Below are 23,640 nucleotides of genomic sequence, written 5' to 3' on the forward strand. Positions count from 1 at the left end.
CGCCGGCGCGGCGCCCCCCGCCGCCGGGGAGCCCGGCCGGGTGCGCGGCCCCAGCCCTGCCCGCCTCCCGCCGCGCCGCGGGGGCCGGGCCTGCGCGGCCGCGCCGGGCACTGCACCGCGCCGCGGGGCCGGCGGGATGGATGCGCGCCGCGCTGCTTAAAGGATGCGGGCTCAGGCGGGGTAAGTCGGCAATCTGCTACGGATGCTGTTCTGCTGCAGTAATGTGGTCTCTAGGGGAACTAGGGCTTGATGCATGCTACGCTGCCTAGGCTTCCTCCAGCCCGTCGCCTCTGCTGCTCTTAAATGGAGGTTACAGCTGATCCATCAGCCACAGAGCTGCACGCATGCCCACCTTCTCAGCCTTCAGTGGTGGAAACTTATTAATTTCTGCCTTCGACTTCAGGCCCGTTGGTTTCCTGTCTGAAAGCATTATTACTTTTGTCCATGTGGCAAAATAATTAGCATACAGATGAGAAGGGATTCTGCCTCTGAGCCTCAGTCGCAGGAGAAGATGTGCAGTGGAAAGTTGATTGGATGAATGGAGAACAAATGGTGGGCGTTCAAAAGCATTAGGAGAGTTTTGTTGTCGTGGAGCAGGTTTGTCAGTTTTCTGGGTGAATCTCGTAAGATGGAAGGCAGGGTGGCTGGTGCCGAGACGACTGCTTGACAGACTGTGGCCTACTTGAAGGTGCACGTTCGGACTGCATGCATAGATAATTCCTTTGGACTACTTTGTTTTGCAATTCTGCGGCTTTCCCTCTCCTGTTCCCTCAAGGTAAATATGTCCTTTTGTCACCATTGTTGTTTGCAGGGCACTTTGCTGTTGTTGACAAAGTGACGGAAAGTTCAACTCTTTGGGCAGTTAACAAAGGAATAGCTTGTACTTCGCCCACCCCAGCTCCACAGCACATACTCCTGTGCATAGAGCTGGAGGAGGCTGAGCAGCTCGGGGCCCGATCCTGCTCTCCCTGAACTCAACGGGGAGTTTGACATTGCATCCAGCGAGAACAGGATCGAGCTCTCAGTGATTGTTGTTTTAATAACGACTGCTGGAAATGTCAGATTTCTGCTTCCTTTTTTCTAGAACAATGTGGGCAGACCTGTAAAATTAGCAGCTACTGTTTCAATGAAAGCCCTGCTGTGATTAGTTTTGATTGGTGTGGTATGCATATTCTTGGTTGAAAGGAAAAAAATTGCTTATTTAACACAAACTCACCAGTATTGCTAAAGCCCAAGTTGCAGATTGACAAATTACTAGTGATTCTCTCAGCTCTATATATCTCCGCTACATATGTGTCCTTATAAAGGCTTCTTTTTGGAGAGAAGAAAACAAAAGAAAAAAATAAACTATCTGTGAATTAGGTTTTTTTTTGTCATATAATAATATTGAGTCAGGCTGGAATCCCACTTCTCGAACAGAGCATCCATTGATAGGCATTTCTTATATAATTCTGATGCTGTGTATAAAATATGGGGTACTTGAACCTTTAGTTACGATTGCTTTTTTCATTTAGTCATTTAGAAATATTCTTATTCAATTCTAATGATTCCAAATATCATTAAAAATGGTGATTTTCATTTTTACTGACCTAATTTTGAAACTGCATTTAAGGTTGGGGTTAAGTGAGAATTATTATCTGGTAATTGTCTTTGCATAGTTCTGGTGACTGTTGTAGAACAGTTTAATAGTTTATTTGCTTTAATTTGAGTGGTGTGGGGGGGTTTGTTACCCTTAATTATATTGTTGGGGAGAACAACAGCTACACTTCCAAATGATGTCTAGTTTTTACCTTTCTCTCCATTTTTTTTTTTAACTGCCAGTTCAGTTTCGTGTGATAGTTTATTTTCAAAAATTGCCAAACAAATAAAAGTCTGTCGTGTCACTCTGCAAAGAAAAAAGACCCCTAAATATTGGAACAAACTGTTAACCCTTGCTGGGTAGTTAGCAAGTACCCCATATGATTTATTAAGGTTGATGAAGTTTGGAATGATAAGGTTAAACTTGGTTTCTCTAGTGTCGTCTAATGACTATATATTTATACTTGTTTGCAATATGACACATTTAGAAACAATTTAAGATGGCAACATAGCACTTTGAACATTAGAAACACAGTGTGATGCAAGACTATGTAAAAACCTAGGATCTTTCTAAGTAACTATATTTTTCTAAAAATTACATTGATTTATCAAATGAAACAAAGAGAAGAGTAAATTATTACAATGATTAAATGTAGATTTAGGTATTTTTTAATCTGATCTTAATAGCAGATTCAATTTTTGTATGTATTTTACAGATTGAACTTTCTGGAGAGTGGATATTCTTCCTCCTCCTTTCTCCCCCCCTCTGCCCCCCCCTTTTTCACCAACAAGAGCAATAGTTAAATGCTAAACATTTGGAGCAGTTTCTTTGTTTTAGATTAAAATACCCAGTTATATGCCCACATTTTCAAAAAGGGCATCAGTTTTATTGTAGTAGTTCTTGGTTCATAGTATGACTTTGTTGTTTTACTCTACAGTCTTGGATGTTACATATTATAAAATTGAGCAACTGTGTGTTTGGAGACAAAGACAATTAAGAAAGAGGAGCTACTTCAGTATAATCAGAGATATATGGTTTCTTCAGATTTGTTAAAGACTATTTTTGAGGGTTCTCTGTTCCTTTTCTCATCTATTTTGTTTAATTTTTGTGTTGAGGAGGATGAGTAAAATATGCAAGGGAATAATATTTTGATTGTATACACATACATGCTACACATATGCGGCAGACTATTAGCAAGGCATAGAAACTTTGCTATATGAATAGCAGAAAAAGAGCTGTTTTGAAAACTTCTGTGCTGGTCAGGCTTTTATATGGACTCTAAAAGAATGAAAATAAAATTCCCATCCATTAGCATTTCCATGGGAAATGAGCACGGGTATTTCTTTCTAAGTGCATTGCACAAGCACGTTTATAAAACAAAGTTGTCTGTGTTAGAATAATTTCTTGATCAACTTTGAGAACAGTCATTGTTTTGTTGAGAGAGTCAGTGGTGGAAAAGTACTTTGATATTAAATAGGTATACAGCATTGAATATCCTTATGGAAATACTGAGTTTAATATTATTTTGTCTGAACTTGATAAATGCATCATGTTGATCAACTTTCAGGAAAGATGTGAAGTTCCCTATAGTATAGTACTAGAAAACTTTATGTCTGTGGATTACTTACTGACCTTTTCTTTCTCATAATAGGAGTGATGAGAAATCCTAATAAGATTATCAGTGGTGTTTTAAACAGAAGTGCAGCCAGATTTCTATGGAGTAAAAATGGGTGCAGACCAAATAGCATCATCTTCTCCACATATCCTCGATTAAAAAGTCACAAGGAGAGCAAATCAAAGCTTTTGTAGCTTGTTGACAAAGATTATCTCTTTAGAATCCTTCACAGTATTCTGCTTTGATTAGAATCACTCTGCCTATTTTAGCCATAGAGGAAAAAGCAGCAAATTGTAATGAAACTGAAATGAAGGGGAAACATTGGGTGGGGAGGAGGAGTTGAATAGAGACAGACAAAAATCACAATAGGATTTTTGATCCCTTGAAAGGGATCATACTTCTAGTCATGAAAACAGTAAACATTATTATTATTAGATCGGATTTAAAATCTGATCTCAGGTCAGATTTTCAGTGTGTATATACTAGTTCAGCATGTTTGCACTGAAGCTGCACATGTGGAACACAGTCGCCAAGTAAGGAAGCTGGCCAGCTTGGTTGTGGAAATAACCAGGGCTGCAGGGTGCCCCAGAGAGAACCATCAAATCAGGTCAGTATAGAACTGTCTGGTAGGTTGTAAACAATAAGAAATCAATGTTGTGTCTGCCAGTAGACCCTATGGTGTGCTGAAACTCCCACCTGCCTAATGCATCTGAGCAGTTGGTTTCAGAAACCAGTTTCCTTCAGGATACATTTTATGTTTCTTGAAGGTCTAGCATAACCAAATTGATTACAGTTCTGCACCAGGCAAATGCATAAACATCTGTAAGGTCACAGATTCACAACCAAACCAGCAATGAGGTCTTTTATTTTGTGAAGTATTAAAGGTTTGCATTTATCATACCTTGTGTCTTTATGCTATTTTTTATTAGGAAGTTGATTAAAAAGGGCATGGTGTACAGCAAATATATGTTCACTTGGTATGGCTTCAGCTGGTTCAGTTTGAATCTGGCAAGTGCAGTCCTTTGCTTGGTGCAGTAGTGAATAAAATTAGGGCAAAGCAGCAATTTAAGAAAAAAATATTTTTATGACGAGTTTTAAAAAAAGCTGCTGTTTTGTTCCTACTTTGCATGATTCTGCTTCTGACCCTAACAAAAAGAGAGCAGTGAGCTTTGGAACAGGCTTGTAATATCATTTTATAGAATGACAGGCCAAACATATTTCTCATGTGGCTCCAGTAAAATCAAAAAAACCCATCTCCTCACTCTCTCATGATTTTGTTATTTATAAGATTGTTTACAGGCAGAATGGAATGGAGAGTATAGTTTCCATTCAGAAAAGACTTTGGACTGCTCACTGAATGGCTAATTTTTTCCAGGCTTTCTGGAGATGTCGTCTCCTTCACATCCCTTCACCCCCCAACAGAAATAGTGATACTATTGCAGATGTAATACTGCAATATTTATATTTCATATCAACAACTTGCTTTATTTTTCCAAGAGAAATCCCCTTTTTTCCTCCTGTCTCTAGCCAATACTGGAGAATATTACCAAGGGAATAAAATTTTATGCCTAATTTTAGTGTTCCTCTGCCTAATGTAGTGTGAATAAGTACCATGTTACAGCATTTAACCTAGTCCATCTTTGTCACTTTCTGAACAGTTCCTCAGTTCAGATAAAATAGTCAAAATGCAGAAAGAGAAGATCTCCAAAGATCTCCAAGGTTTGTTTTGAGGATAAACTATAGTGAGTAGATGTTCTGGCATTCCTTCAGTGCTGCAGCAGGGCATTCTCTCACGTAAGGAATACTATTGAAAGGGGTTTCCCAGGCCTCTTGTGATACTGTAAATCAGTGGCTCATCCTTTTATTTCACATCTCCTACGCCAGGATTGTTGAATCCAATGTGTTAGTTTTCAGCACTTGTGATTTGTTTTAGTAGCATTTTCAGAGATACTAGCAATTCCTCTGTTGTCCGAAGAGGAAAAGGCCATGTTTAAATATGGAACTGTGTTTATCACAACTTTGCATACATCGTGGCTCTCATGTCCTATTCATAAATACTCAGGATTTTTTGGGAGGAGGGGTATGTGCATATTTAGGAAGAAATAATACTTTTATGTCGTAGAAAATTATAAGGTTGTCTACAGGTCTTTTTACTTTCTTTGTATCTTTATAATACTCTTGGTGTGTCTAACACAAATTGTTATTAATTCAGGATTATATTTCTGCAGTGTCTTGGTTGTGCTGCATAGTTTGAATAAAACTCCAGAAAAACAGATTCCTTGGGCTGGGAGTTGACACTAAAAAGTAATGCGTGTTTTTTTTCAGCATGTGCAAGCACAAAGTCCATTCTGGGTCTTGCTAGGAAACACCCAGAGTTCACACAGGTCAAGTTAACATGCCCTCACACATAGAAAAAGATGTCTGTTCCAGCAGTGGTAAGATGCCTGCACAGTTGATATGTTACATATTTACTGAGAGAAACAGATTTACTGTTCTTCAAGAATTTCACAATCTGCTGATCCTCTGGCTGTTATCAACCTGCACCAAATCTCAAACTCCAGTTTTCATCAAACTCCAGATCTCATCACTTCCAGTGATGAATGCATGTTTTTCTCAACCTTTTAAAATACTCTGCATGGTTGGATCTACTTGAGCTTAAGGGCTTTACTCTGTGTGGAGTTACTGGACCTTCATATTTCATTATTAAGGAAAATAGCATACTTCAGTCCTCAGGGATAGTGGGCACAGGCCAAGCTGCAGCATTCTCACAAGAACTAAGGTGGTTTTTGGACGTTGCACGTGTAAGACGGAGAGGTTGTGATGAGAGGAATGAGTAACAATGTCACATCAGGGAAAAAAAATCAAACATTCAGTTAAAAGGAAACTGCTGGTGGAAAAACTGAGGTTCTGTTAGCCAACAGACAGAGTCTGGATGCTAAGAAAAATTAGAATTCCATGACCACTGGACATATGACCTCAAAAAAGAGAAGGAAAAGAACCTGTGAAGTGGATGTGGACAACAGGCTTGTTAAGAAGGATTACACGGAGGAGTGAGGAGATGTACGTGAATGGAAGTCAGGAGTACTCCATGAACCCAAAGACCAGCTGGAAAAGCAAAAAAACTCAGGTAAGTTTATTTTTATATGCTACTTCTACTAGTTTGTTGTTTGTTTTTTCCCCCAGCTCTAAGAACTTGTTCTTTCTCTTCAGTTCTTTCATCACTCTCTTGGAGTAGTGTCTGATTACAAGGAGGCAGGAAACAAAGAAAATGTCTTTCAAATAGCCAGTTTATTTTAGAACTCGTATATGCACTGTCAATTTTAAATAAAAAAACCCCAAAGATAAAATACACCACAGCCAGTATTCATAAATGTGTGCTAAATATAGATAAATACATGTGGGCATGTAGAAGTTCTGTGACTAAATATTAGTTCTTTGCATGTAGGGGCAAAAACAATGGCAGTGAAACTGACACCTCCTTAGTATGCCATTAAAACAGATGAGAAACAAGACTGTTAAAAGTAATCTTACATTTGCTAAAACTGTGTTTGCTGTGAATAAAATGTATACATGTGTAGAACCTTCATGCTTGCAGTCCCTTGCTTTCTGAGAGTAAGGCAAATTCAAAACATCTTTTTTTTTTTTTTTTTTTTTTTTTTTTTTTTTTTATTCAGGGAAACAGAGCCATTTTGATGTTGGTTCAGAGAAGCTGCTCACTGAATTAAACAATAGCAGCTATCCATTTCCATTCATGGTTTTTCAGGTTGATCTTTGCATGAACATCCCCTTTTTATCTTCAGGACACTGTCAGCATTTTTCAGCAAGTATTCTTTAAATGTTGAGAGTAAGGAAGGCCTCTTTTACTTCTCCTTTTACAGTGTGCTGCTGCTCACCTTTATCAGCTCTGGAGACGTGCTCATGGTGGAAAGGCTGGTAACATGTCTGGGTGAACTCCAGCTGCACTGAAGAACCTTCTCAGGAGTCTCTGCGCTTTCTGAACAGATTGCTGTCTGTTCGGTCACTTACTGCCATATTTCTACTATTAGTATCTGTGGTAGTCTGCACTCTGTATGCAAGGTCTTCAAAAGGTGCTACATTTTAAGTAGCCATCATTGACAGACTTCCTGAACTGCCCACTAAGGGGCTGATCCTTTTCATATCCTACAAGGAAAAAAAAAAAAAAAAGTGGGAAAAGAATGGAGATTTTTATCTACAACCTGTTCAATCTAACAGTACCTTTTTTGTTTTGTTGTTGCTTATCAGTGACCTTGCCTGAGAAGAAGCAGATGATGTTAAGAAGAAAGAAAAGAAAGAGAAGGGTAGATGTTTTCCGTAGGTCTGTTTGGCCTTTGTGACACAGCATGCTGGAGAAAAGGCACACTTGAGTAGTTTACCTTGAAGACGGAGCATCCTGATTTAGCAAATGCAGGCACTGCAGAGCATGATGGGATAAAGCACCAGTCATTTCACTGCAGCAGTCACTGTGTTTCATAGACAGCTTTGCAGAGCAGGTCTCATCCCATATACCTTCTTCCTTTACCTCCTACCTGCCCAAGAGCCAGCACAGATTGCCATGGTGTTAATTCCCGCCAACTCCAGTGGAAAATAAGGGCATGTGACAAAGATTGCACATATGTTAATGACTCATGCACCCTGGACTTTTTATTTGTCATTTTATCTGTTATTTGAGATAGTTAATAAATTTTTATTTTCCAAAAACTGTGATGGATGTGTTCTGTTTAAAAAATTGGTATGGGACATCATTTTCCTATGCCCATACTTCTTGCCAAATTCAGTAAATGTGTCAACTTGAAATTCAGGTTTTTTTAGCAGTCATAAGTGCAGCTTACTCAAAGAGTAGAACAATCAGATTCAAATCAGTACTGCCAGTAACATATCAGAGTATGCTTCTGAGGCTTCCAGGAATTGTATTCAGATTGACTCCTATAATTGGTCCTTTGTATTCAGAATCATAAGTATTTCTACTTTTACTGAAAGCATCTTTTTTTTTGGTTTTAGAGGTGATTTTAATTTACCAAATATACATAAGAAACCACTAGGCAATACATGTATCTTTGTTTGCAGATGCTGGGTGAATCACTTCAGGAACTAGAAAAGAAATGATAGAGCAGCTTTTTGAGAATTACAGTTAATGAAGTAGCTATCTTTATAAATATTGTGGTCTAGGAAACTGTCTTTGCATTCCAATATTGCAAAAGGGTTCCTAAAAATATGAGGTCTACATAGACTTCATAATTTAATAGAAGTCAGTGAGCCACTTTTTGTAACTTCTCGAAGTCTCACTTGTGTAAATGTGAATGGGATACCTTGCTAACTAATTTTCTTGCTTTTGCATACTTTACAAGAGTCACAATTACACCTTTATATATGTATATGTATATACACACCTATTTGTAATGTATAAGATTTGTCAACACCAAGTTGCTAACCACTGCTAAACAGTCAGGGTTTGCAGGTTCCCAGGATCACCATGCCACTAATTTCTTAGTGTATAAATGCTTCTGATTTTGTGGCATTTCCATTGAAAGGTTGATGTAAACTTGGTGCTCAATTTAGAACTTGAATTGCAATGTCCTGTACCTAAATGTTTTGCTTCTGCTATTGATGGTGCTAGATTTCCACCATGGTTGTACCAAAGGCTAAATATCATGAGGCTTGATGTGTTTAAATCAGTTGTGGAGTGCTCCTACTTCGTAGCAAATTTTATTTTCTGCCTCCATCTTTTACTTTACCTAAATTTTATATATTTCTTTAAAATCTGATGAAATTGAAACTCTGAACATGCAGGGAAAACAGGTACTAAAATATGAAAAGACATAACTCCACTGATTTGATCCATATGTTTGTAATGGTACTATAGACATGTGTATGAAAACATGGAAGCAATAATATGGGGAAAATGAAAGAGGAGCCAGGGGCTCTCAAAAAAAAAAAAAAAAAAAAAAAAAAAAAGCTTCCCCAATTCCTGCTTTCTTTTTGAGTTTAAACTCCTTAAAATTCCTTAGAGGTCTGGAGTCCCACAATGCTAAGCATTTCCTTCCAGATTTTCTGCAAATTGCATAATCTATTCTGAATTCCAAAATTCTCCTATCTAATGGTGTCTCTTATTTGTATGCAGCTTCATGTCTCCCTGTTCAAGGAACATCCAGACAACACTCTTAGGCTTATGATTTAGTCTTATGTAGTCCTGTGAGGAGTAGAGATTTGGACTCCATCCCTGTGACTTCATTCCAATTTGAGATAATCTGTAGCTTTATGATTCAGATAACTTGAGTTCTAGACAACCTGTATTCCCAGGAGCTGTTGAGTAGCCCAGCTGCTTACTGGGAAAAATTTTCTGCTGTTAACTGGAGTTTAAAAGTATTTGCTGTAGGAGAAATGGTGCTTTTTCTTACTCATCTGTAGTATTTTCATGTAAGGATGCAAGTAAGTTGGGAGGTCCCACCTTTTGCTTATTTTTACTAGCCAATGGATGAATAGGGAACAATAATTCAGGGATAGAGACTGAGAAAGCAAAATCAGTAGCTTTCTTGACTTTTTTTTGTTAATGCATATTCTGAATTTTCATATATGGGAATGACAGATTTCAGGTCGTAGTTTAATGTTTTTAAAGAAGAAATTTTTACCTCACTGTTAATTGTAAAAAATGTCTAAAAAATGTCTGAGTGTTCAGTCATACACTTAAATGTTACTTTTCTGCTGAAACATCAGAATATTAGAGCCATGGTAACAGCAAAAAGAATTTGCCAGATATCTATATTAGTACAATGAGACAGTACATTTGCATGGCCACATTTACAGAGCCAGTGGCCTAATCTTGTTCTACTGAAGTAATTGAGAATTTCTTGAAGGGAAGAAAGCATTCTGTGTTAATTTCTAGGTTTTTCAGCTGCTGACTTGCTTTTCCAGTATGGCTTTCAAAGCAATTCCATTAAGATAGAATTATTAACCTGTGCTTTATATATTGAATTCTTGATTGCTTTATCATTTTGCCCAATGTTTTGAATACTAAATTTGATTTTGGCATTCACTGCTTCAAGTTCTCCCTTCATCAGCCACTACCTTGGTTGTGGTAAGCTTGAAAACAACATTCCCCAAGAGGTATCACACCCATGACAGAAGCCAAGAAGTATTTTTCTGTCCTCTCAGGAGGCATGTTCCTGCCCCTGTTTACAGGTAGCCTGAAACACTAATGATCAAAACATATCAAATTTAAAGGAATAGGATATCAGTACTAATCAACCTTTCTCATTACTAAGAAATGTGTAATTGATGCATTCGTAATTGTGATAAGATCCTGATTATAAAATAGTCTTTTAAATACAACCAGCCTCTATTACTTCATTTTCCTTGAAACTGTTTTGTTTGCCTTGAACTGTGCACAGAGCTTTTACTCACAGAATTAAAAAAAAAACCAAACCTGAATGCAAATGAAAAACATACAATTCATTGTAAGTACGTAAAATTTTACATTCATCATACAAGACAGTAGATAAGTTGGAATGCATTGCTGCAGATCTTGAGAACCAGCTATGTTATATATTAGTAATGCTAGAAACACTGGGGGGAATCTCATGCTTTAGAAAGCAAGATGTCTGTTTATTGACAGAACATAGCATAATAAAATCCTTATTCTTGTATGACATCCTGGCCTAGTGTTCATATTTCATAGGGTCTATCAGTCTGCTGGTCATAGCTTAAATGTTTACAGAGTTAGGACATATGCATATGAAGTTTTGAGACAAAAGAAACTGCATATTCACTAAAACCAGCAAATGTTTTGAGTTCTTGTAGTGAAAAACTAAGTAGAGCAATAATGGAAAAAAAATCACAATATTTCTCTTTTCAAATGAAATAGTTTGATTTTCTATAAGAAATGAGTCTTTTACTACTTCCTTAATTTATGTTACAAAATAAACTATGATTAAGTTTAAAGTTATTTTTTTTTTAAATTAGAGGATCTGGTTCAACTCATAAGACTTTACTACTGTTTGGTTTGCCATAGATCTCATTTTAAATTAGTGAGAATTAATACATTAGCCTTACATGAAAAAGAATTCTGGAGCTGAAATTTGAAGGATTTGTGGGGTACTGTCTCATGCAAGTTTGTTTAGTCCAATGGTACTGAGATCTGTGAATTACTAATTTTGTGTAAGGGGCTTGTTTTTCCAAGTACTCAACAGGTATTGCTTCAAAATCTCATGTCTCTGGTTAAAAGACGCAAGAGGAAGGGGGTTCTTTGGACATTAGACATCTGCATTTAGGTTTGTGTGCTTAAAAATTGTTTTCAACAAAAGAGCTGTAGTCACTTGAGGATCATTTATGGTTGTAGAGATTCCTACTTTGTCACTGTATGGCAGAGATATAGAAAATAGATTCTGATACACCTCATTGCTTGTGTAACATTGTGCAACTTCTTCTATCTTGTGATATGCTTATCTGAATTACAGTTAGCTTTGCATATAAATCAGCTGTAAACTGGTTTGCAGTACACCATTATCCTGATCCTTTTTCTTTTCTGCGCTTTTGTAGATCTTAAGAGAATTGTGGAATGGCTTAGGTTGGAAGGGACCTTAAAGACCATGTAGCTTCAACCCCTCTGCCATGGGCAGGGACACTTTCCACTAGACCAGGTTGCTCAAAATCCCATCCAGCCTGGCCTTGAATGTTTCCAGGGATTTGGAATCTACAACTTCTCTGCACAACCTGTTCCAGTGCCTCACCACCCTCACATCATATCTAATCTAAACCTACTCTCTTTCTAATCTAATCATCATATCTAATCTAAAGCTACTCTCTTTCAGTTTGAAGCCATTCCCCATTTTCCTGTCCCTTGTAAAAACAACCTCTCCAGCTCTCCTGTAGGCTCTCTTCAGGTATTAGAAGGGACCTCGGGGCAGAGCAACCCCAACTCTCTCAGCCTGTCTTCATAGGAGAAGTTCTCCAGCCCTCCAGTTGTCTTCATGGCCCTCATCTGGACCTGTGCCAGTTACTTCATGTGCTTCTTATGTTAGGGACCCCAGAGCTGAATGCAGTGCTCCAGGTGGATGTCTCCCAAGAGAGATGTAGAGGGGCAGAATCATCACCCTGGATCTTCTGGTTATGCTGCTTTTGATGCAGCCTAGGATGTGCTTCGCTTTTAGGCTGGAAGTGCACAACGCTGGCTCATGTCCAGCTTTCCATCCATCAGCAACCCCAAGTTTTTCACCTCAGAGCTGCTCTCAATTCCTTCTCTTCCCAGTCTTTATTTGTGCTTGGGATTGCCCCAGCCCAGGTGCAGGAGCTTGCACTTGGTCTTGAATTTCACGAGCGCACCTCAAGCCTGTCCAGGTCCCTTTGGGTGGCATTCCTTCCCTCCAGCAAGTTGACTGTGCCACACAGCTTGGTGGTGTTGGCAGACTTGCTGAGAGTCCCCTCGATCCCATCGTCTGTGTCACCAGCAAAGATGTTTGTCAATGCCAGTACCAACTCCTGAGGAACATAACTTGTCACTGGTCTCCACTTGGATATTGAGCTGTCGACTGTGACTTTTAAAGTGTGACCATTCAGCCAATTCTTTATCCCTGAGGGGTCCATCCATCAAGTCCATGTCTTTCCAGTTTGGAGATACAGGTCTTACGCAGGACACTGTCACAGGCTTTGCACAAGTCCAGGTAGATGACATCAGTTGTTCTTCCCTCATCCACCTACACTGTAACCCCACCATAGAAGTCCACCAGATTTGTCATGCATGATTCGCCTTCAGTAAAGCAATGTTGGTTGTCTCCAGTCACCTCCTTATTTTCCATGTGCCTTGGTGTAGTTTCCAGGAGGATGTTAGTATTAATCATTGCATCTCTATTAATACAAAAGATAGTTTGCAAATTGACAGTGTGGCTTGAGAGCAGACGTGCAAGTGTTAAGACTAGCATTTCTAAGACGGGCTACTCACTGATTTTAGTTGCTTTGTTTTAGACCCATTTCTTTGGGCCAACACAGAAAGGAAAGTGAGGAGGAAAAATAAGAACAGGGTCTCCTTGATGTTGGTAAATAGAGTGGTGTTATTTTTCAAATCTGTGACAGGCTGGAAGGGACTTCAGTTTGATGGTACCACCTGAGAACTAATCTGAAAAATAGCAAATAGGAGTAAAAGTGTTAGGTGAGTCTTTACTAATCTTTGCCTGGTGAGCTGGGTGGAGGGGTGTGGTTCCTTTCTCATTCCATTTGGTGAGTTTCCTTTCTGTCATCTCCTTATTTGCCAATAAGCCAGTAAAAGTTTGTCTCCATCAAAATGGTCAATATGGATGCATGGTGTGCAATACCTGAGCTGGTATTAATCACTGACTTTGGGCTGGAATAGCTGTAGAAGGTGCAAGGTGGTTGAGATGATGAGTTGGCTTTGTTTTGGGGTTTTTTTTTGGAAAAAAACCCTGGTAAGAGTCAATAATGTGAAATTTTATGAGGCAGACTTATCCAGATAAGCAATCCAGTTGGTTAAATAAGCATATTTCATGTTTCCCTCCTGTTGTGTGTTTTGCAAATAGGCTTTTTTGAGAGCAGGTTGATTATTAAGTGCCTGAGATGGCATGTTATGATCAAGTGACATGGAACATTTGTGCTTGATATGCCTTAAAGAACTGTTAAAGCTGTGGATGCTGATCTAAGAATTAAAGAGGTGTAGAAGTAACAGTGCTTTATTTGATAACAAAAATAAAATATTTGCGCTAGTCCTTGTAGTTAATGCTCATCCAAGAGATCATTTTGCCCTAGAGACCATATTGTTTATCATTCATAGGTTTGTTGAAAAATCCTATTGAAAAGGAAGTCTGAAGGTCCAGTACAATGTTCTTCTCAAAGGCATTGAAATCAGGATATAGCCATAATAATGTCCAAAATTCAGACTACACAATGGCATGCAAATATTGGGGAGGCATGTGAGAGATTGTGAGACAAAAGTGTATTTAAAGTCAGGTTGTCTAGCTCTATTTAAATGTGATGATAGAGTGTGCTGCTGTGTGTATATATATATTAAAAAAAAAAATAAAAAATTAATGAGTTCAGCTGATATTGCCAGGTACAGGTAATTTTATTTCTGGCAACTCCACATATCAGTGGGAATGGAAATATCCCTAGAGCCAAGAGCTGACTCTTGTGTTGGATCAGGTGTCAAAAGGGAATCCACAACACCTGTGCAGGTCAGAGGGGTGGGAGGAAAATGCAAGCTGAAGGCCATTGTATCTGGAAAATATCTTAAAAAAAATCTTTTACCTGCTTTCTCTATTCTGAAAAACCATTTGGGAAAGGAAATTCTGTTTTAATCATAGAAACACGTCTGTTGCAAGTTAGAAAAGATGCAGTAGGAATCAGTTCAACACCAATGGGGAGATACCATGGTTGGCCAAATACATCCTCCCATTTTAAGTTCACATAAATTAAACTCAGAAGTCTGAAAAAAATACTTAATGTCTAGAGTAGATGGACTAAACATTTAGTCATACACTTCATTAAACATCTTAGAAACAAGATGGAAGTGGGACATTTCAGATTGTTTGGCTGATTAATAAGTCTCTATTTTGTATTAAGGAATATTTGCTTTAACGTGAATATTGACACTGTGCAATAACAAAAGCTAATAATTTTTGTGTTTTCACAACTCAGCATCATGCTGCTATGTTTCCCACCTGTTTTTATGCTAGCCAGTGTTGACCCTAAGCATTATTTGATTTGTTGGTCAGAGATGACACTGAGATGCCTTGATACAAAAATAAAATGGAAACAAACAAGATTCCATTTCTTTTTCTGTGCCTAGGGCACAGGTGGGTTTCTTTTGTTTTAGAAAGGCAGCCTTGGACCACCTTGGACACAGTTAGGATATCAGGGATCAAACTTTTCTCTTTACAGTACAAGTGTAAATACAGTATTTCCAGGGATTTTACTGGCTGTTTTGAAAGTATCCAACTGCGGCTGCAAGAATAACTTGAATAACCTGGAAAGGACTGCAGGCCTAGCAGAATGTCAGGTGTGAACACGGACTAGAGCTACAAATTTTAATTAAATATAAACACCCTATAATTTGTAGTTTAAATTAAAAATTAGAATTTGAGAGGTCCTTTTAAAGAGAGAGCTTCTTTCACTAAAACTCTATTTTTAAAGCAGGCTTTCAGGTACATTTTTAACCTCAAAATACTCTGAGGTTTGACATGATTTAGCAGTTTATGGAATCATCACTCACCTTTAAAGTTTACATATTTTTTCACATGTTGCACATGCCATGACATCTGTTTTGCAGAAAATAAGATTGTTTTCAACAATGTCAAGTGGAGATAAAGATGGAGTCAGATGGAGTCATAGGGGATAGTGAGATGTAGAATCACTTGAAGCTGTATTTTAAGGCTTTATGACTGACAAAACAGATGTGCTTTTTCTGCAGGTACTGTCTTCTTCTGTCCCTTTACAGCACTTAGCACAAGGTGTTCAGTTGCACAGTTTGGACTGCTAGCAAGAATAACATCTGCGTGTTAGGAGTCCTGTAGAGACAAGACTGATGTTTCAGTGTGAGTCAAGGTCAGCTGTGGGTGAAGAACATGGTGTTGACTTGGCTAACGTGTGGTTAATGCAATTTAAACTGTCTCTCACCATGGATTTGAGAGTGAGACAGTTATGGGGCAGTGTTTTAAAGGAAACAACATACTTACTCTTTGTAGTGTCCATATCAATAACTACATAGCCAAAACTGCTGGAGATTAGTTTGTATATAGTTACAGATATTGTATAGTTGTTTTGTATACTGATGCCATCCAGCTGAACTTTCCATCATCAGTTGTGCTTTACAACAGTGTGTTCAGGAGAAGGTCCAGCCCCTTACCAGATGTTGGTAAGATAAAATACACTATTAAAATTGTAGGTGAGGCACAATTCCCATTTTCCTCAAATGCAGGTATGTAAGTGATCCTGTGCAGGGGACTGCTGAAGATAAGTTACTCTGGCACATCTTTTTGATGTACAGTGCTCCATGTACTGAAAACTTGGTGTACTTTCATCATTACAGACAATTTCAGTCGTAATCATCTCTGATTTTTGTATTGTATGGCTGTGGATCTCTGTGGCAAGCTGAAAATTCAACAGAATTGTTAGTTAATTATAAAATTCCTGAATATATGTTTTTTCTAAAAATATTTTTGAAATTCAAGTGTAGCAATATGTCAGTCTCTGTAGTTGCAAGCTACGACTTGTTGCAGGTTGTTATTCATTCTTGGAATGAGTGACACTGTTTGTTTCTTACGCCCTGGGAGAGACTATGTGGTTAGTCAGTTTTGTAGATAAGTGGCGGGGAAAAAAAGGTTTTATTTATAATGCAGAAAAAAGTAATTAAGTAATTACTTCATTCTTCTAGCAATGAAGTAATACAGTCTTATATATTTGATTTTGTTTTGGGACAGTGAAGTGAGCTAGATGGCCTTTTTGCTGTGGCCCTGTTTCCTGTGACTGCATGGCTGCAAAGGAAAATGTGAGAAATAAATATAAAGAAAAAGCAGTACAAAGAAGTGAAACTAAAGGTGTTGGGCTGTTGATTGAGGCTGATCCTACCTTTCTGTGAACACAGAGCAGGTGGAGACTACTAGCTAGCTGATGCAGTAATGATCTAGTATGCAGTAATGATCTAGCTGCTGGTAATGATCTAGTCACACCCCTGTGGAACTTTGTGGCAAGGAATTTTTCAAGGTGCGAAGTGAAAAAGTCTTATCTCTGATTAACTTAAGCTTTGACTCGGGTTGGTCTCTTAGAAGAGCAAACACTTGAAAACTAAGGACGTTTTGTGGGAGAAAACTGCAAGTCACCTTCTAATAAAAATACATGCAAATTTTTACACATCTGGCAGAATTAGGTGCATCACAGTAGCTGTGATAATCTAGGACTACCATAACAGATAATTTTAGAGACAAGGATAACCATCTTTCATTATTTGGTTTCTCTAGCTAATATATTTGGTAAGTAGACAAATCCTTAAAAACCAAAGCTCTTCTTTGATTCAGAATTGAAACAGTCTCTTTTGCAAGGAAGCAGCTGTGGTCTGAAAGCATGAGAATTGTAAGCATGATGCAATGGTCCCCCTGAGTCAATCTCCACATGATATTAGAGTTACTTGCAGTAACTGGGATCTATTGGTGGTTTAATATTTGTATTTTGGTAGTGCTTAGGGCATCAGCCAATTTTGGGTTTAGGAGGGGGTTCCTCAAACATGGTAAGTAAAATCCTCTTTCCTGGTTTGCACTCAAGGGATGTAGGCTGAAACTGTGAGTCTTTTTGGATTCATCTTTAAGCAGGCTGATTCTTTTAATTGCAGTAACAGATGATTTTTAAATATATATATATCCAATATTTGCAATGGTATTTAGAGATTCAAAAGTGAAGGGTTTCTCAGCACCTGTACATGCTTGCATGAGTGGCATAACTTGTTTCCTGCTGGCATGTTTTGATTATTTGTTGGGCCTCTGTTGTACATGTTCAAAGAGAATGGAAAACTGCACACATGATAGTCAGAATTTAAAGACTGATCTTTACACCAGTAGAGAAGGCAAATAGTTTGAGGTGATGATGAGAAACAGAAGATAGGATGGTAGTTGACGATTTTGAATATGTGAAAGAAAGAAGGATTTCTGCAAGACGCAGAAAGAGTTCAGATCTAGTGAAGTAATTGTTACCTGAGATAATGGATCGTGTGGCCAAACTCTGATAGCAGATCAATGTGCCTGTTTACATGGGTGATTTAGCATAGCAGCCTGTTGGTGACTAGGACCAAAATAAAGACAGCTTCTAAACTTTGTAGGAGTTAGAATGATGTTTATTTAATGGACCTAGAACTGAATTAATTTTTTAATGCTTTAATTAATGCTCTGAGATACAGAAGAAAATATTTAATGCACAAGACAAATGTACAGACTTTGTTAGACATTTTTCCCTGAATATACTTGCATAAACATATTTCCTTGTGTTCTTTCACATACCTTCTTTGATATACTCCCTTGCTGATATTCTCCTCTTCCTTTCTTTTTCTGATAGTATTAAATTTTTCCATTTTACAGAGTGACCTAAAGATGCCATTAATTCCAGTTTTGGTTCTCTGTGCTTCATTCTGTGGCCACTGATTATTGGGAAGACTTCTGAGACCTATAGATCAGATTTTGTCATAAATCTGTTGGAAATGCATTATTTTCCATGTGTCTGTTTTCTTTTCTCAGAACTACCATTTGCAAAAATCAGTTGTGGTTCTGTTATGCAATGATAAACAGAGAAGATCTGAAGAAAAGTCCACATGAAGCTATTAAAAAATAGGTCTTCTTTTTTGCCCTGTAAAATGCAATAGCTATTACTCGATTGTAAAGATTGCAGGGCAGAATCTGGCCCTTCAGACTATTGTGATTGACTTCTCATCAGCACTTTCTGCAGTGTAGGAGACAAACTAATCATCAGAATCAGCAGTGCATTATCCTGGGACCTCTTGGGGTTGGAGAATATTCCAGAACAGAAGTCAGGCTGTACTGCAGCTGAGAGTAGTGATCACTCTGTCCCAGCCCACGCAAGGAGCATTTTGGCATCTGCTTCTGATGAAACTATTCACCTTCTCCCCTGCTATGAGCAGAGGTGTTGCTGTGACAGATGCCTGAGGTTAAGGGGCTCAGAAAATGTGAGAAAAAGGGCTCCAGAAGAGAAACCAGTTTTAAGCAGTGAATTACTTTTTTGGCTTCCATTAAAAAACAAAACAAAACAAAACCCCTCCAAAAAGACAAAACAAAAAACCCCCCAAAAAAACCCCAACCCCCCAAACCACCACACCCCAAACAAACACAAACAAACAAAAAACCAAAACAAAGCTAAAATCCAAAAACAACACACACACACAAAAAAAAAACTATACCAGCAAGCTCAATGCTTTAGTATAACAATAAGGATAACTGTAATTGGAACACGTCTGTACTTTTGTAATTAATTAATCATTAATTGCAGTGAACATTTTATAGGTCACAAATTGTTTAAAGGTAAATGCTCCCATTATGTGAAACACATATATCCAAGTCATACATCCCATCAGTTTGCTGTATTGATTTTCACCATTAGTCAGTATTTTGAGAGGAAATGCACATTAGTAGATGTGTCTTGGAAATGATTAGTGTTGGCTAGAACTAAGTATAGTGCAGGTGGGAGTGTGCAATCTCTCAACCAGTACTGCTCATGCACTGTAGTGATGGCAAGGCGGTTCCCCTAATATGCCACTGTTGAATAGCAGCTATAATTTTGCTGCAAGCTGAGTAGGGCTACTGTGACACAGATAAAGCCAGGGACTCTAAGAAATCTCTTTACATTCAGCTATGCTTTTTATCCTAAACTGGGCAGGGACCAAATGCTTAGAGGTGAAATACCAATCCATTAAAACACTGCACCACACAGATTTCAGAGCCTGCAAGAAAATGCTCCTGCACCTCAGTATGAAGTCTGCTGTCCTCAGACATGCTGAACTAAAGCTTGATTTTTAAAAAAGTGCTAAGAGGGAGGTAACCATCGGCTCTGGTAGCAAAGGGCAGCTCTGAATGCAAAGCAATTTTGTCTCTGAAAGCAGTGCTAGTGATTGGACTACTTTGGGAAGTCCATACCCCAAAACTTCGCACAGACATTTATTCTCAGAGAAATCTTCCCTTGAGTCTCAGGTAGAGTGGCAAGAACATAGTCCACAACAGCTTTCTTTGAATCGAGCTTTCTAGTATGTATCTGGGGATTCTGGTTCCTGTGTATTTTGCACCAAGAGCCCAGTAAAGGCTATTAGACTTGGAAGGAGGCCACAATAGGCTCAATTAATATTTTATTCAGTATAATCCTGCATTAGGTAGATTTTGGCAGTCCTGTAGTGAGAGACTGCTGACCTCAGTTGTCTTGTGAAGTCTCTTCCTGTCTCGTTGGTTCCCTTCTTTCATTGTGTATAAAAGCTGTGTTTTCCTACTGTCTGATGGTGATAGAATCCCTTTAATTATCTCCAACACTGTCACTCAGCCAAAGGGATTAATTCTTTATTCTTGTGGGATGGTAAAAATCTATGCCTTGTTCATTGTTATCCCCCAGCAATACCCATCTGATAACAGCAACTTGGAAAACAAGTTTCCCCATTTCAAGGGGAAGAGGAAAGGTTATGGCTGATTAACCAAAGGAGCAAATGTACAAACCAAACCAAAGGGTATGCCATATCTGAACTTTGTTTCTGGGAGTGCTCAATGCAGAGTGCAGATCTTCACCTGCATTCTTTACAAATGAAATAGAAATTACCTGTAAGTCTTCAATCCTTTCCTGTAGTTTAGACATCTTAAATCAAGAAGAGGATTATGATGTCTTAGGTCTGGTCTCCTCTGTAGCACACAAGATAGATCCTCAATATTTTCTGCTTTGAGCCTAGCAAGTTCCAGCGGAATACTTTGAGCTGGCTCTTGAGTTGTCATGTTCTACCAAAGATGCAAATACTATGAAGTGGGTATTTGACAGATATCTAATGGATATCCACTAAATAAATGGTTGCATTGAATTTAATGACTCAGAATTCACAGAATCAGAGAATCAGTTACATTGGAAAAGATTTTTGAGATCACTGAGTTCAGCCTGTGACTTAGTACTACCATGTCAACTAGACCCTGGCACAAAGTGCCCTGTCAAGTCTTTACTTAAACAAGTCCAGGTGCAGTTACTCCACCACCTCCCTGGGCAGCTCATCCCAATGTCTAATCCCCCTTTCTGTGAAGAATTTCTCCCTGTTGTCCAGCCTAAATGTACCCTGTCACAGCTTGAGGCTGTCTCATCTTGTCCTGTTGCGTATTACTGCGTTACAGCCTCCTTTCAGGCAGTTGCAGAGAGCCGTAAGGTCACGCCTGAACCTCCTCCAGGCTAAGTTACCCCAGCTCCCTCAGCCACTCATAGAACTTGTACTCCAGACTGTCCACCAGCTCCATTGCCCTTTTCTGGACTTGCTCCAGCACCTCAATATTCTTCCTGAGTTGTGGGACCCAGAACTGGATTACAGGACTCGAGGTGTGGCCTCACCAGTGCTGACTGTGAGGAGACAAACACTGTCGTGATCCTGCTGGCCACAATATTGCTGATTCAGGCCAGGATGCCATTGGCTTTCTTGGACACCTGAGCACACCGTGGCTCATGTTCAGCTGTGGTCAGCGAGCACCCCCAGGTCCTTTTGTGCTGGGCCACCTTTAATTTATGTTGTGCGTATTCTTTCGCATGACTTGGTCATACCTCTTGGAGCAATATAAATATGCAAGTCTACATTTGTGGAGCATTTGTTGCTTTGAATGCTGTAGTGAGTTTTGCTAGTTTCTGTGGCCTCATGTCAACTATATGGTGACGTTCTGCAGACTGATTTGGGGCTGTTTACCTTTCTCAGTTATCCATCTGAATGCATCAAACTTTGTCTTCCTTGGAGGAATTGCAGGTTTGTTAGTAGTAGGAGATGCCGGCTAGTGTACTACTCAAACATTAAGGTCTTTCAAGGTCTTTTTTTTTTGCTGTCCTGTTTAAATGATAAGTGTAAGTATGAATGCTGATGAAATGTTAATGTATGTGAGCAGGTGAGTGATGTAACCATTTAGCTTGCAATGCAGTTCATGAGCAGGAGCACATACAGAACTCCAGAAAGTAGTGATTGGGAAACTACAGGCCACTTATTTTTCCTGTTCCTTTCTTCTCCATTGGATAAATCTGAACCTGGTCCTCATAATTCTACCATCAAAATAACTTGCATTGGAGAAAAAATGCTGTTTCTTCTCTTCTGTATTACTCAGTGTTTTCAGAGAAGTATCTCAACAGGCCAACTGCCAGTGAAGGATTCTTTTTATAAACACTACACCATCATTCATATATGTTTTCTTAATTTCTCAGGCAACTGTGAGGTCAATCCAAGTACCTAAGCTACTTCACTGAGGACTCATCCTTTTTAATAGGGAAAAAATGTCTTAATTTACAATTGTCATAAAATAAAATGTCACATTTGTGCAATTAAAGTGGATCGAGTTAACTTCTTATTCCAAAGCAACTTGTTCATGCATGTGACTGTGTAGATTTTAAACCTGTAAATTTTCAAGATGTTGTAATAGTTAATAATCAAAGACCTTTTCAAGCATCTTCTGTGATCTTTGATATCTACATTGAAGTTGAAGGATTTTATATATAGGTATATTTTATCAAGTGATAAAATTATCTACTGATATCTGTCTATAAACTAAACAAAAAAACCAGTATGCTTTTATGGTGTTTTAACTTGGACAACAGTTTCTGGACATAACAAAATTCTCCAGAGAACTTTTAACATGTTAGCAGATAGTTTATATTAGATATCCAGTTGCCAAAATGGTACATTTCACTCTTGGATGTCATTTAAGAGACACTGATATGAAGTTAGGAAGTTTCTAAGTATTTTTGGTCAGGACCTGGCTACACTTCTTTATTGTGTACTAAATAGGACACTAATGTTTAAACTGTTGAAAGGAAGAGGAGGCAAGGGATACACGCTTAATCTGGTACAATTTAGTGTTTGTGCCGGCTTCTTACATGGCTGTAAAAAAACCATGGTTATAGGTAGTCCATTTTCTTGATAAAGCATTCAAAGCAGTTTAGTAATTAATGCAGAGGATGTGTTAACTACTATGGAAAAAACATAATCACCTGGTAATATAATGACCACAGTGCAAAATGCACTTGAATGTAGGAACAGCTGAAAGGAGTCTTTAGGTAATCATTCCAGAATATGTTCTCTGGTATATATACACGTGTATATACTGTGACTTATGTGAAAGAGAATAGTGGACTAGTGTGTATGAGGAATGAGGAGCCTGAATGGTTTTCTTCATGTTCTTGGATCAGACCTGGATATCAGCATTACCTCCCACATACTCAGTTACTGGAACTCTGCAATATCATGCCTCAGGACTTAGTGCAATTAGCCAGCCGTTTGTATGGACAGCTCTCTCAAGCACATGGAATGATTCTTGGGCTTCTTCAGTGCAGGGCCAGAACTTGGACTTGGATAATCCTTGTTGGCCACCCTTCCAACTCAGGATATTCTATGATTTTGAGGTGTGTTTTTTTGTAATTCATTAACACAATTTTTTTCTGAAATATGCCTCAGATATCCATGGTTGAGCACAGTTAAACACAAGATGCTGGACAGGATGGAGCATTGTTTTATAGCAAAATGCAACTTTTTCTTTCTGAGACACAAGGCTATTGCTAACTGCTCACAGTCTTAAGATCAAACTCCTTGCCAAGTAAGTGATCAGAGAGGAATTTTCCCAATGTCATTAAGAGAGTCTTCTGTGTCAGAGGCTTGGAGGATTTCTCTGGAGTATGAGGATTGTTGCACTTGCTGAATCATCTTGGTGTGTTCTAGCCAATCAGTTTC

At 38.6% G+C, this 23,640-nt stretch overlaps 1 protein-coding gene across 9 annotated transcripts in view; it reads left to right on the forward strand.

The window, feature by feature from the left end:
* The first annotated feature begins 402 nt into the window (after positions 1-402).
* Positions 403-23,640, forward strand: part of MYT1L (myelin transcription factor 1 like) — a 303,376-nt gene continuing 280,138 nt past the window's right edge. For 2 of the 9 annotated variants that reach the window (XM_066314867.1, XM_066314869.1), the window contains exon 1: positions 405-775. The gene's annotated coding sequence lies outside the window, so the exon portion shown is untranslated. Of the gene's footprint in view, positions 776-23,640 lie in introns of all 9 variants that reach the window. The other 7 variants (XM_066314862.1, XM_066314865.1, XM_066314866.1 and 4 more) reach the window with 5 other exon arrangements.

This window comes from Sylvia atricapilla, chromosome 3 (genome assembly GCF_009819655.1).
Source record: "Sylvia atricapilla isolate bSylAtr1 chromosome 3, bSylAtr1.pri, whole genome shotgun sequence".
Classification (NCBI taxonomy): Eukaryota; Metazoa; Chordata; class Aves; order Passeriformes; family Sylviidae; genus Sylvia; species Sylvia atricapilla.